A 16,427-nucleotide genomic window follows, 5' to 3' on the forward strand; every position below is an offset into this window, starting at 1 on the left:
ACAGTTCCTCAGAAGTCTGATCATTCACAGGTGAGGCTGGGAATGCACATACACCCAACGCCCCTCTAGGGGTGGTTTTTCACCCACCATCATTTGGCCCTGCAGGCATTTGTGTGTGCAGGGGGTTACTTTACAAACTTAAAGCACAATTGCAGAAAACCTACCTGTATGACTATCTAATGCAATATATATTCAATTAACGATGAAAAAGATCTGTATTCAGTGTTTGTGATGAGCACCTCTGATGGATGTAAGCTCTGTGTCAGTATGTAGGGTATAGGCCATATAGTCTGATAGGTTAGTTGTCATGAAGAATCTATCAGTGCAGAGCTTGGCGTGGATATCTGCGTCACTGCAGACGAGTCTATAAACCAGCTTACTGCAGATTACCCTATATGTGCAGTGACACACACATTCACACAGACACACACAGGCATGCGCACAGAGACGCATGCATATGTGTATACTCACACCTCCGAAGATATTGCAATGCTTATGCCACTTTAAGGTGTATTACTGCATGCTCTGTGCGTGCTCAGATCATTAAAAAAGAAAGCATACTGTACATACTTCCACACTTTTACATAAGAGTAGTTTCAAAACCTGTGATATCTAAATATTTGTCTCAATATACTCTGATCTGAGAGCACTTTATCTGTCGAGAATTTGAGTCATAAAGGCATAGATATCACACGCAATATGATATATATATTCACATAATTTACTGTATATACACATACATATATGTTTGCTGTAAGTCAAGTTTACTGGAACTAATTTCAGTATTACTGGCATTTGATATTTAGTGAAGTGTTTTGGAGCGGTTTTCAGTTCTTGGTATTGTTCTTTCTGAGTCTCATTGGGTAAACTGTGAGCAGAGCAGAAGCAACATGGCAGAAGCTACTAACAACTCTAAGTTAAGGAACATTTTAAATGTAAATACATTTCAGTGCAATGGAAAGCCTGAAACATTACTCACGGTAAATTAAAGACAATTGTTGCATTAACATTTTCAGACAATGTAGCTCCATGGTTTGACACAAAATAGCACGTGAATCACACTTGGCACTTTCACCGTTCACCAATAAGCTCAATGTCCGTCTTACTGCTGGGGATGCTTGCCCTGAAGCTGCTACTGTACTTACCTGACCTCTGACTTGTCAAGTGGATGACACCAGCTTGGTTCCCAATGTCTGACGACATCAGAAGATTGGCGAGGGGATTTCAGACAGACCCCTTGTCAGGCTGCCAAACCGATTGCCACATATAGAAACAAATGTGTGTGTGTTTGTTAGTGTGAATGAGCCATTTGTGCATACATCCCTCTTTATACTCAGAGACATGATAGTAATTGAAGATACACTTCATTCAAAATGTAAGAAAGACTTGGTCAACACATCACTGCTTCCTGATCACATCTAAAGTATCTCTGTCACCCTGTCAATCCCTTATTCCCTCCTTCCGTCCTATCCCACTCTTCCCCTTTTTAGCTCATCCTCGATTCTATTTCCTTTTCCACCATTCCCACACGTAGAAGTTCATTAAGAGATTACAGTTAGCCCGTTAGCTGAATGTGCCTCCGCTTTCTTGCTTCTTCCCTTTCCCGCCTCACTCTCTTAACACCTTTAACTATTTTTATTCTTTTGTCTGGATTTCCATTAGTAGGGGAAACAATCTGTCTCTGACTCCATGTTGACCGAACATGCACTCTTTACTGAGGCCATCTAAGTAATTCTCTCTACCTCCTCCGCTGTTGTGAAGTAAAATAAGTATTTTACAACTGATACAAGGGAATATAATCATCTTGTCTGTGTATTGGTAAATGCTAACTTGTTTTAGGGTAAAAGAAGATAACAGACATCTTTTTTCATTATGATTATATTTTTCTTTTTACAAGTGACCAGACTTCCACATCGCAGATGTTGGTGTACAAAGTTGCTAACAGGGACATGATTCAGTGTCCTTTTTAGTAAAACATATTTTTTGGTATGAATATTTTTATAGTCAGTTATCCCGCGGCATCACATTGACTAACAACCAAATCTTTAACCTAGCTAATTTGGGCTAATGATACCAGGACTTTAACAAGTTACCGTAAATACAAGCTCGTGGTGAGGTAATTTGTGTTTTTCCAGTTTAGGGACACCACAGGGGGCAGTAAAGATGTTAACTTTAGCTGGTTGAAATAATGTGTTTCAGTGCATTGTTGCACATTAGTGTTTGGTGCTAACATTGAGCCAGATCACATTAAAAGTAAGATTTTATTTCAAGGGAAGAGTATATCTGCTCTATGGAAGCTATTAGGTCCAGACCTAGGTCTGTATAGGTCTTGCAAAGAAACTGGCTAGCTAGCTACAATAGATTTACCTCAGCTTCCATTTTAAACAAAAAACTTCTACCTCCTTTTCTTTCTCAAGCTGCCTACATGTGATCAGTGGTAAAACCGCTCTGTGCTTGCTGTGCTATAGTTTACCTATTGGGGGAGAGAGGCAACATCTAGGCCGGAGGGCTATCGTTGGTGTTGTGCACCGCTTAAAGAAGCCACAGAGTTCAAAATATTTCTACTTCAACACTGGTTGTTGCTGACCTTTTATTGCGCAACCAACAGCTGCAGGTGACATAGCCAGAAACAGTGATGACCTACAGTATACTTACCCTGCGCCTTGCCTTTGCAAGCGACTGCACTATGCTCTGTGCCCTATCTTGCGGTGAGCAACAAGCAAATTTCATCATCTGGAAACAGCTTTAGTTCCACAACCTCCTCGCATATCTACCTCTTTTAATGAAAACAGAAATAACTATTAAACTTCCTACTTAGCTACTAATTCCCTTGCATGCCGTATCACAGTATTTTATTGTCAAGGAACTCTAATCCTTTAACTTATATTTTAGTTTGGGAACCAACAATTCTTATCCATCTTGTATTATCCAGTTTTTATATCAGAGTTGACTGAAATAATCCATGGGGTTGCAGAAATAATTGTACTAATACTGGTTCATGCTGGTTGACAAACAATAACTGTTGAAGTTGTCAACTTACGCTTTAACACAAATAATGATTATTCTGCAAGCAGTTACAGTACTTCCTGTTCCTGCTATAGCCTGTGCATGAAATTCACATTCTCAGTCCATTGCATAAAGCACACAGTAGCTAATGTAGCTACAGACTATGTATGCAGGAAAAGACAAACCTAAACAGTATTTCCAATCGGTTTTAACCCTGACCTCAGTAAGAGACCTTTGCTGAGTAGTAGTGTAAGCCCCCACTAAACTCTTTCACAGCCGCTAATGAGATTCGCTAACGTTCCCCTGCGCTGTAAGCCATGCTGCAGCGCTCCAAGAAAGTGCTCCATGTGGGACTATGTTAATGATACATATAAAGAAGTGTGGATGTTGTGTGTCTTATACCTGCTGCTGTGACACAGTAGTTTCCAAGTTTGGGATTACTAAAATCCATCTATCTATCTAAACTGTAAGAGTATCGTGTTGAAAAGAAGACACTTTTGCAAACGTTTCTGTCTTTAAATTTAATTTGTGCAAGAGTTACTGTAATTGTCCGAGCACACTTGACCGTGCACACTTTCACAAACGTGCATTACCCAAGCAAAATCACATATTTTCTGTCTTTGTAGTCTATAAAATGCAAACAGCATGAAATAAAGAGGTTTACAATTCCCACAGCGGCTATTATTTGTACAAAAACATCCTGTGAACTGAACTTAGACCTAGTCCAAACATACACAGATATTTTAAAAAACTGGGTTTTTCTTCAGTAGTACCAAAAGAAAATCTGTCCACACATGCACTGTTTAGAAAAATCTCCGTCCACATAACGCAAAAACGCAACTGAAGAGCTGTCAAAAGCATGCCAAGCCAACAGGCGGAAGATGCAAGAAGATGTTGGCCAATCAGAAGCCTGAAAAAAAAACGTTACCGGAAGACTACCTCCCAACTAGAAGCCCGACCGCCCACGTTAGCGGTGGGCTCTGTATCGTGGCAGTGTTTGATGTACCAGTGACCTCCATAGCACATTGTGACACATCTGTTCCATAATACAAAAAAGAGTAAGTGTACATTTAGGTGTAAACATGTAAAAAGTCCTGCTAAAGCCTGTTACCAGTACTGTTTTGTCCACGTCTGCCATTGCAAGAAATTTCGCCTCATTTGTGACGCCTCACAAAGGAGATAACGGCGCACACTCTGGCTTTACCCGCCGAAAACTCTGTTCCCTGTCTTCATGACCACACACAAACAGTGCTTCCAAAAGTCTTCAACCTGGCCAGATCTTTCCTGAAGGTCGGTTTACAGTGACCTAAAATGCTGTTTGTGTATGGACAGAAGGCCAAAACGCATAGAAAAAGCAAAGTTTAAAAAAATACCCGTGGACTAGGCCTCAGTCTTCTAATGCGGGCCCAGAGACTCAGAGAATCACCTTGCCAATATGTTTCCCTATTTTGCTAAGATTGTTCTGCTTTCCTGACCTGTCTTGACTGAGGGCAGCAACATGCTGTGACAAAATAAACAGGAAGTAAATTGCTCTCGATCAGTGACTCAGCTTCCTGTGTGGTAGTGTGGTAGGAGATGTCAAGACCACATTGATATTCTGTGCTCTCTGTCCTATGTAAACAGACACATGCAGAGACACATGTCATGAATTGACTCCTGGCCCTTAGCTGTGACAACAATGTTTTTTTATAAGTTTTATAAGCAGTTTGTAAACCAGTGGTTCCTAACCTAGGGGTCAGGGCTACCACAAGTGGCCGCAAGATAAATGCCAGGGGTCTTGAGATTATGAATAAGAAAAGGAAAGCAGGATAAAAAAAATCTGCAAGCCTTTTAAAAATTATTGAAACAAAATGGGGACAAATCTTTAGTCTTTAGTTTAACTGGTTACGGTGGGTATAAAGATGGTTCCCGTGTGAAAATGTACCTATAATATCATTATTCCAGTTTTGTGTGTATACGTTGCAAATTCCTAAATAAACGTGTTTAATCAGATTTTCCAAAACGGCAAATATGGCGCCAGGTACTGAGCAGTCTGAGAAATAAAATGACAAAGAAAATTAAGTAACTAGAGTTAATTGTGGATAATTTACACTCATAATAAGATGAGTAACTTCTTAACTCTCATCTCATTTTTCTTTCAGTTTTATGGTGAAACTGGAAAACCCCTGTATAGTCTCAGCAAAGGTCACACAGCATGAAGGTATTACAGTGCCATCTGCTGGATTTGAGCAAACTACCCATGTTGTACTGGATTAACTGGAGACACACAAACTGTTGAAACCACCTCTGACATCTCACGGGGTGGCGCTCTTTTCACACTCCTAACCCAGTAATTCATTATATACTGTTCCTTTCTTTCCCCTCTCACGTTCTCTCACATTCCCACACTCCAGACTCCACTGAAATGTTATCACATGTATCTGTACAGCTGTGTTGGGTAAACAGTGTCATCCACGAGCCAAGTTAGGTCATTTTATCCTTTAATGCGGCGTATGATTCTGCTATTAAAAGCTGTATGAGTAAAGTGCACTAATGAAATACATGCAGCTATGACAAAATAACCCAAATTAGCCATCAATCACTCACAGCGTCTCCTTCTCTCTTCACATGTGTTTCATATGTGTGACGTGATTTAGGATGAGACTTGTTCTGTTTCGAATAATGCTGCCATTGGAGATATTGTATGTATCTGCTGTGGGGAATCGTATCATTCAGGTTGTGTGACTGATTTGACTGCTGTCTCAGCAATGCAACATTTTCATTCTTATCTGCAGATGTATTGTTGTCGAGACCTGTCTCAGCATTATTATGTAGCCACGGCAACAGCTCACAACTTTGTCTGTTCCTCGTCTGTGGGTCGGATGACTCAAGTGACTGGTGCAGCAGAGGCGACTGCTTAGGATCAGCTTTGTTTTGATTCTGCAGGACGATTTATGGCGATGCAAAAGTAGAAAGTAATGCCTTTGAGGTATCAGCCAAAGTTGTGTGTGTGTGTGTGTGCATGCATTTCTTGCATTTCCCTTGTAATGGTTACTGTTTATTGACCTCATCTTACTGTTTGTATCTTCTGCATGCGCACAAGTAAATGTTGTGAAAGATGACATTTCCACTGTGCTTCGGCATCTGCAACCAGTCAGCTAGCTACCATCATAAGTGTGGCCTCGGTCATACCATATGTTGAAATGGCACCGAAAAAAAGCACACCAAACTGTCACAGTGCAGTCCCACCCTCCTGGTGACAGTCTAGTCATGAGTTCAAAATATGACAGTTTACGGCTCAGATCAGGTTCAGGGTGGCTTTTATGGAGCTGTGTTCAGCTCCAGAGCAACAAAGACAATCTTAGTGGTGAGATCTTGAAGAAATCCACTCCTTGGTTTGGTGAAGCCCTGCGCGAGCTGCAGCTACAGGTGATGTGGCAGTAATTTTGTGCCGTGGTCAGTCATTTGGCTCTTTGCTCTATCATGAAAGGTTTAGGGTGGAGCCCCACTCCTCTGCTCTTCTGTCTCGACGAGTACAACCTTGGTTAACAGTGATTTAGGGTGAGGTGTTCTTCTCTAACGCCCAACAAGCAGAACAGTGGTGGGTGATGGGAGGGAAGAGGACAGTGAATGAAAGATTAAATGATAAAAATAGTCTCTGGTGTACAATTGAGGTCTTGGTTGAAGAGACAGAAGAGTAGAATAAAGTGAAGACTGCATGGAGGGATGATGAGTTGGACATCAGGGAAGTGTGGGGAAGAGGGAGGGGGTTGGGAAGCATAAACAAAACATTAGGAGCAGAGGTGGACAGATGATGAAGAGCCTGAAATAAAATTGCTAACTCAAACCCCAGAGGACCACGTCACCGCCTCACATACAGCAATCCAGCCAACTGGGTCCATCTAAGCCTGATGTCACATACACAGCTTACTCTCTTTAACTCTCATGCTTTCCTTCCACAGCCTACTTCTCACACTGGCCCATGTTTCATCTTTACTTTGTTAGCCTCTTTGAGCTTCCTCTACCTTTTATCCTTCTTCAAAGCCTGATGAAAAAGCTTTCTGTCTACTCACAATAAAACTTCCCTATAAACTGACTCTATTTCCCATCCAAGGAGACATATATGACATATGCCCTTGCTATTTTTGTACAACACAAGAAAATAATTATTTTGTTTAAAAATCTGAAACGTATGATAGTAACTATATAAGTATATAAATAAATATAGGTGATAGCAAAATTCTTCAAATTTGGTTCACATGGTATAGACAAACAATCCAGGATGTGCGCTCGGGAGGGGGTTAGAGAAATCATAGACACGATGTCACGTTAGCTTACACATGTACATTTTCAGTATTTTGAAAATAGCAACTTTCTGTAAACATTGAATATTTCTGTTTAAGTGAAAATTTGTTTGTGGCCCTCATCCTTGCATTTTCCAACCCTTTATTTTTTTTACCACACGCAACACTTTGATAGACATCTGTCGGCCCTACGTAAAACACGGAATTCCAATGAGAAGCGGCAGCTGGTAGCAGCGATAACGCTAACATAGACAACACAATTTTAGTTAGTTTTAACTGTTACAGGACAAATTATCTGTGTGTCCTAAACCATCAGTTGGCAGCACCGGTTAAAAACACAGAAGCCCTCACACAAACGTTAGCATAAAAAAAGAAGTAATGTTAACATAAACATTTTTTTTCTTATTTTTGTATTATTAAAATTGTTTAACAATGATAAATCCACAATTTTTTTGCCATTCAGAAGAAGATATTTTTGTGTGCTGCAGAGAAAATTGTTAAATGTGAGGACTTTGGAAATTCCTTTTGGAAGTGTTAAAGTGCAGAGTTTATTTTTTCAGAAAATGAAGTACTTGAAAGCAATTATAATACATAAGAGGCACAAATTAGAGATAGAATATATGGCTCTGCATTTTGCAGGTTAGAGTCATTTTTCATTTCAAAGTGGCTGTGTGTGTGTGTGTGTGTGTGCGTGCGTGCGTGTTTCTGTTTGCATGTCACTGTACGATTGTAATTGTGAATTTCAAATTATGTTTTTACCACAATTTGATATAGCCAAGGGGACCATCAACAGCTTTCAGTGATCATTCGAACTTGTTCAACTCTTCAACTATTTGTATTATTCCTGGACTGTGTTTCACCAAAAGTATTTATTGTACTGAATTCTCTGCTGTTGACTCATAAATAATTGCTGTGTGTTTATAATCAGAGCCTTTCCTGTTTGGAACAGAGAGGAAAAGACACTTAAAGGTTGATTGTGGTCATAGAGACGTGTATGTGAGTGTGTCAGTGTCTTTGCATGTGTGTGGTGGGTAAGAAATGGCCAGAATTACACCAGATGGAATATCTTTCTTTAAAAAATAATTAATAGATGATTTCGCCATGTAGCCTGTACATGCTGAGTTGGACCAACACTTCACGTTTTGTTCCTACAGCTAATTTAAATGAAACTCAGTGATCCATTCTGTTATTTTTTACCCTAATATTAAGTAATTGGGTCATCACACCTTTGTGAAGCTACAAAACCATTAAAGCAATGGACAGCACACTCTAATTCATATCAACGTTTAAAAATCAAATCAATACAAATTTCCTGCCAGCTGGCTAAAATTTGGGAAACCCAATCATGGGAATGTGCAATAGACTATGTAAAAAGCCAGATTAAGATCAACAGCTGCATTCACTTCATTAATATTCTTCCTAAAAAGTCTCGGCCAGCCACATTTCAAGTATCTGTATCAGCAGGCTGCATATGGTGTTTGGTTCTCTCTGTAGCTGTAGTTTTTCCTCCTGATTTCATTATTTCTTCTTTCTCTGTTCAACCAAGATTGCATTTCCTTTGTCATCATTCATTGCAGTTATCAGCACTCCAATCAATCACTTTATTTGCCCCGTGAGGGCTATTGGTTGTGCAGGGATGATACAGAAACACAAGATAATAAAGCAAAACACAAAACACATGATATAAATACAGAATAGAAATGGGTATAAATAGAACACTAAATGTTTTACACAATTTAAAACAAGGTTAAAAATGTGTTAAATCCTGAATAATAATACAAATAAATACAAAATATATAGACTTTCTTGAATGGCTATATGTGCTCATGTCATCTATTCCTTACAAAGTTTAGTTGAGAGATGGCGGAGGGTAGATGGGAGGGACATGATCTTTGGCTGTAGCTCCAGTGTGTTGTGAAACTTGGCAACAAAGCTAACCATCTTTTCCAGACAGAGACAAAGTTGATAAAAACATACAGTAGAGAGGTGGAGGATTTATTCATGTGTTATTATGTATGCCATAACTTTGCCAAACTGTCTCCCACTATCTTTTCAATTTTTCTCCTTCACTCTTACTGCTTAAACAAGCTGCTTGGCTGTCAAACATATAGCATGACATAGCACACAGCTGAAACACAAAGACAAATCCCAAAAAGAAAGAAAAAGAGAACATCTGGACATATAACTAGCTAACTAGCATGTTTATGGTTACATTTCAAGCCAGTTGGGTTGCAGTCAAATTGTTTTATTTATTCTTTGCAAATAAAGATGACCACTCAAACTCTATCTGCCAGCATTCAGACTTATTGATTTTTCAGATACTGCCATTGATTCAACAGGTTGTGTGCTGGTGAACAAAAGGAACCATTACGTGTGCCAATTCTTCATGCAACCCAGTTTAAAAGCATGTATTGTTAATACATAAAAGAGACATGTTGCAGTGGTTTAAACATTTAAATTAAATCTGAGCTGCAAAGTTTCCCCAGAAGTTGTTTAAAATAGTTTGCCATCAAATCTCTTTTGAGGTTGAAAATTAAGCAAGAACAACCTCTGATATGAATTGGTGTGTGCATCTCCTGCTCTATCACTTCCTAATCAGAGTGCTTGACCAGCTAGAGGGCGTTGTGTCTGAGGCGAGGTTACCATGCAGCAAAATTGCCCTTAAATTACACTGATGCAAGCTTGTACTGTCCCTTTTCAAGGTCCTAAATCCTCATAATCGAGATAAAGACACTGTTATTTAGCGCCACACCATAAGATGAAATGCAGTTTAGCAAAACGTCTGTCTCCTACAAAGTATACATCCCAGAAAATATTGGCCTGTGTCTTCAAATCATACCGTAACCAAAAGTAACTAGTTTTTGTCCCAGATTAGTTTCTATAAAATGCTCCTAGCAGGCAACTGTTTTTCCTCACAATTCAAAATTTAGTCCACATGATATTAATATAATGCACAATGATTTTATTTTTTAAGATGTCACATGTTTTAATTACACCAAGACTACAACTCCCTGGCTGATTGCATTTAAGCTACAGACAAATACGTATCCAATTAACTTCCTATTTTAAAAGGGCATGCGTGAGTCAATTCCAATGACTCCAGTTCTCATTTATTACACTGATGAGCGTTGAGTCCACTTTTTCCTCTTTTGGCAAGCATGCAGAGAGTCATTGTTCAGCAAGGAGGAAGAGAGAGAGAGAGAGAGAGAGAGAGAGAGAGAGATACATTACCTGGCCAAAATTATGCAGACACTTGAGTATTATATCCATAAGAGATGCCTTCAGCAATAGGTCCCCCACTGTTCTGACTGAAGACAATCTCTTCAGCCTCTGTGAGTGCTGGTGGACCCCTCCTGTTTTTTTGGGCTTCAGATTTTTTTGTTTTAGGCTAAAATGGAGTTCGAATTTGTTCATTAAGCACAAATTTACTTAAGACTTACATGCATAAGTGCATTTAGTGTTATTTTCATTTCAGTGTTGGTGCTGCCAAAGGTCTCCGGTTTAGGGGCTCTAAAATGCCAGAGCAGTGTGAATGAGGTGTAAACATAGCAAAAGATATTTGTTTTTAAAACAATGTAAATGTAGCCTTAGTCAACCAGAGTTCAGGTTGGAACTCAGAGTTTGTCAAACCTACTTTCTGAAATACCCCTCAGGCTTAAACCTGCGTTATGAGTGAGGATTGGCCTGTCTTGCCACACATCAGTAGGTTCATATAAGGATTAAATGTCTACAGATCTTTCCAACTGCCAAAAATATGGTGGTCAGATTTGTGATGCAAAATGCTGATAAAAGCAAGTAAACACAAAAGCACACACAGGTGACCCTTATCATGGCAGAGAGTCTATTAACAGAAACAATGGACCATACACACACACTTGTACTGGAAGACACAGGCAGATAGAAACGCACACACCAAAAAACATACCAACAGCAAGATGGACGTCCAACAAACACGCCTCCACATCTGTTTTGTTTTGGAATAATAAACCTCTTCCTGTTAGAGTGATGAGATGATGACAGTCAGCGCACATGTCAGCTTGTTTATCAGAACTCTACTTATTAGAGCACAAAGTGACATGAATGCACAATGATTAAAGGTCCAATATGTAATATATTTATTGTAATAAATCCAAAAATGACCCCAGTGCGTCATCAGATATTAAGGAAACATGCTCAGTTGTTTTGCTTTTCTGACAACAATGCTAATGCCAGTATTTTCTCCTTTTGAAATTTCCGTTCAGTGACAGAATTTCTGTTTGTGTTTTGTTTAAGCCGGGTTGCCAGATATATCGGTAAAAACGTAAACCCAGCGCTCTACAGCTGTAACGTTAGTACAGCCATGAAAGCAGCTAACAAACAAACGGGATAAACGGAGATAGATTCTACCCGACCTAAAAAAAACCGGCATGTTTCTAAGTTGCGTGACCAGAGACGTAACACACCCCGGGTAAATATTGGAGATGTATTTGAAAGATGGAGACAGCTTAGAGCTTACTCTAAGCTACTCTAAGTGTACGCACATTGAATTATATAGCTAGAGTACCCAAGTTGGTTACTCGCAAAAACAATTGAGACACAGCCAGTAAAGTGATCCTGACTGGTCCTGGCTAATGCCACCATGTTAACCCTGCTAACTGCTAATGTTAACGGAGGACCAGCCAAGCGGGCCACGGCTGTTTGCAACATGTAGCCGAAGAGAGTAGGCCTGTAAATAGGGAAGATATGACCGTGAGTTTGCAGTGTGTTTAGCGATTATTGCCATAATTCTAATCCAATAAAGTGTGTTCAGTCGGGTGGACAGGACGGCAAGGTAGTGTTATTTTTAGCAGTTCTCACCATAAATCTAAGCCGAGGAAGTGTGTCTGTCCGTCGAGTGGAGGGGACGGCGAGGTTGTTGTGTTTTTAGCGGCTCCTACCATAATTCTAAGCCTAGGGAGTGTGTCTGTCCGTCGGGTGGAGAGGACATCGAGGTTGTTGTGTTTTTAGCAGTTCCTACCGTTTCTAATCCAAAAATGTTTGCCTGTCAGTTGGGTGAAGAGCTCTGCGTCAGCACAGGCTTTTATGACTGTCAATATAGCCAGCATCTAATGTTAGCTACTCCGCTTTGCTGTGAAGTAATGTCTAACTATGTGAGACAAGCATCTAGCAACATTGTTGTGGATGCTGCAGTCTCAGCCTGGCAACCGAGTCTGGGGAGGAGGGGGCGGGGGAGATGACTCTCTCCACTATTTTGAATTTGTACTGCAGTAACTATTTTAAACACTAGCTATCAGTATTACATATTGCACCTTTAATGAGAAGACAGAGTCTTGCATTATTTCTCGTAAATGGACACTTGATCCTGTTGCTAACTACAGTTTTTGGTTCACTCTCAGCACTCATCAGTCTCATCAGCATTGTTTTCAGTAACAGCTGTTGCTATGCTATGCTACCTGCCTAGCACCAAAATACAGAAGGACAAAGTTAGCAACTAGCTAGCTGATGAACATTTAGCAGCTATAGAGCCAGATTTTCCGCTCAGTTTGTGGAGACCAAAAACAGATGAAATTAATGCTAATGTTGTTTTAATTAGTTCTCTGTGCGCTGCTTTTGCGATTGCTGCATTCAAACCTGCCCAAACTAACCACACCAAGGGGGAAAACAAACCACTCTAAATGAGGCAGGTATGACTGCCCCCGATATAAATCTTGTGAAAGTAATACAAAAAACAACTACATTAAACGCAACAAGTAACCGGAATTATTGAAAATAACTTTTAATTTCCTTGGCATTAGCATTGGATAAACTTTACATAACATGTACATTAAAACCTCCAACCCACCCGAAATATTGGTATAGTCAAATGCAACACATAAATAACCAGTTGATATAATGCACATCTAATTGTGGAATACTTGGCATATAGTGGTCAGTAAAGCTCTGGTGGGAACCAATCATGTACAACAACCATTGTTTTTTAATTACAATGCAATTAGATTATGAGACATTCTTTTTCTATGATCTCATGCCCACACGTATAACATCTTTAACCCTTTGTTAAGTTGTCTGAAAGATTTAAAGTGTCTGTATCTATTGCCTGTATCCTGCCCGGTTTAGTCCACAGCACAACATTGTTTTTCTGTTAGCTAAGAACTACACTGGCCAAGCAAATACACACCTATTTCTACCGAACAGGCCTGCAATATAAATCTTCCACCAAGACTGTTGAAAGCCAAAAAACACAGTGAGCTCAAATTGCACATAACATTGATGTTCTCCATCCATTTCCAAGCTGTAGCTGATTTGTTTATCTCTCTCTCTCTCTGAAAAGATGTAAATGAACGCATCTATAGGCAGCTGTAGGAAAGTCCCTGTTGTAAGTTATTGAGGAACTCAATTTTAATGTCCCTGAACTGATGTTTTAAAAAAACGTCAGATCTCATTCAAATGAAAACAAAAACTTTCTGGAAAGCTGTGTTGCAGTAGACTGTTCTGTTGTCTGGATTATTTCAGACTAATGCATGCTTGCTTTTCATCCAGGACTTTTGTATTTTCTTTATATCAGCCAGTCAAAAGCTTACAGATGTGCCTCTTCACTATAATGTAAAAAAGGAAAGGCTAATCACTTTTATTCAGCTAATTTAAGTGTTAAACCTTCAGTCATAAAATGCTTGTGGGTTAATGTGATTGCTCAACACAGCCTGTATTTGATTTACAGGGTGACGCCCAGCTTATTCTCTTTCAACAAGTCTCTTAACAAAAGCAGGTATTGATCATGTTGTAGTTTATGGTTTCAAAATAGGAATTCACAGCTGTTCACTGAAAATGGTGTGTAGGAATGTTATTGTGGCTCATATGGACATATAAGTGGATGCACGTGTACGATCTCTGTTTTTAATTTATGCATCAAACGCATTTTCTACACATATACATTTATATATATAGCAACTTTAAACATCTCAAGTGCAAATGTGCATTTTACTACACTACATTTGTCCGACAGCTTTAGTTACTTTTCAGATTACAAATATTTCACATCCTTCCTGTCCAGTAAAAACCATGTATCTCCAGATTTGGTGATTTGAAATGTGAATGTTTCTGATAAACTGAAAGATGAAATTTTCCTTTATGGGTTGAACAAATTATTCTACTTCTTAAGCTAAATTAAGTCTTTAAAAACCCTCTTGGATTAGCTGGAAAACCCATCATCACAAAGCTGAAACCAGGCTGTTTTTATAATGAAAAGTTGACTTTTTAGAGATACGTGGTTCTCACAGGACAGAAACGCTACAAATATATGGTGATCTTATTAAACATGATGCATTGCTGTAGATTAAACTACCCAACAGTTTATAAAGCAGTTCCAATTAGCCCAACCTTAAACATATACAGCAATGAAATGCAACATACACATTAATTCAGCAGTAATATTAATCCACAAACATCATATAAATAGGAAAACACTGGCAGGAAACATTTTACTGCACAATGAGTACTTTTACTTTCAGTAAATTTTTCAGAAAATTCATACTTTTTGTAAAGTAAGGTCGAATGCAAGACTTTTACTTGTATTGGAGTATTTTCACAGTGTGTTTTAGTACTTTTACTTTATTAATGGATCTGCTCTTCCACCACTGGCATTATGTGTGAATTTGCTTTGTTTACCATGTCAGACATCTCATGACTGTGCATCCTGCATACCCTGAAAAGTAAACAAAGAAGCCACTCATCCAACATCACTCCCCCCAGGCTGTTTCAGGAAGCAATCAGAGCATTGTTATTGTTTCAACCAATACTGTGGTGTACTCTGCACACACTACTTAATTATAGTTTTTAGTGCGTGCACTTTAATACCTGTCTGTCTTTATGACTCTTTTCACTCGGAATGCTCTGTCTACCTAAAACAACTCACCCAGCAACATGTATGCACACGAAGAATTCACCAAACACTGCTAACACACCCACACAGTCCTCTCAATATTGATTGTTTCATCTCACAACCTTTTGAAAAGAAAGCATCTAAACGTCAGTGATTTACAAAAGTCTCTAAATTGACATACAGTAGCTTTGTTGATTTATACTTGCAGCTGGAGATATTATTAAAAATATCACAAATGCCAACTCAGCAGGTCACGCCGAACCTGAATATTCTATATGGGGGGGGGGACCTTTCCACTTAGCTGCTAAATCCCACTGAAGCTAAGAATTACGATAGGACAGGAACCAGTAAAACTCTATAACATGACACAGGGACGTGTAGAGAGCCAAGATAAACCAGCTCGTCTTCTCCTCCCTGCTTTCTCCTCACTCTCTAGAGCACCTGGCTGCTCTGAAGATCGCCAGCTGGAAGAGACCTGGAGGCCAGAAAGAACTAGTTGTCTTTTGTTAAAACTCAATAGAAAGAATTAGGATAGATTGAAAGAAAGGGCAGGACGGGACAGATGAGTAACTGGAGGATGAGGAGAGGGGGAAAGGCCAGCAAATCCTAGATGCGTGAGAAGAGAGGAACGAGCAGGCTGCAGTGAGTCATCTACCATCCCAGGGCAATAATGTGACTGTTATCACTAGTCCTCCACAGACTTGACCCAACTTATTTGAAAAATTCTCATTACGTAACAGTAAGTTTCTTTCCCATTGCTTTGCTTCCCACATCTTCAGTTATTAAATTATCTAGAAAAATAAAAAGCATTTTCCTTTACTGACTCTAAATTGGTTGTAGGCCTTTAAACAAAACCACAAATGATTTTCCAATGACACATAGAAAAGCCCTGTTTCAAAAGAATAGTTTTACATTAGAGAAATACACCTAAAATACACACTACGCTCTTTTTATGAGTTTTATGAGAAGATTTTTGCCACTCTCATATTAATATGAAGCTATTATGCCAAGAGACGGTTAGCTTAGCTTAGAATAAAGACTGGACCGGGAAAACAGCTAGCCTGCCTCTGTCTGAAGGTGACAGAATTAAAGTGTAAAAACACTATGTTGCTGGACTATTTCTTGCCAGTCACTTCCTTTAGTCGTCTTCACTGCTACAGTAGCTAGCTCATCCCCCCCCCATTTCCAGTCTTTGTGCTAAGCTAAGCTAACCTTCTCCCGGCTGTACTTTCATATTTACTGTACAGACATGAGAGTGGTATCAATCTTCTCATCCAACT

Source organism: Perca flavescens, chromosome 18, assembly GCF_004354835.1.
Source record: "Perca flavescens isolate YP-PL-M2 chromosome 18, PFLA_1.0, whole genome shotgun sequence".
NCBI lineage: Eukaryota > Metazoa > Chordata > Actinopteri > Perciformes > Percidae > Perca > Perca flavescens.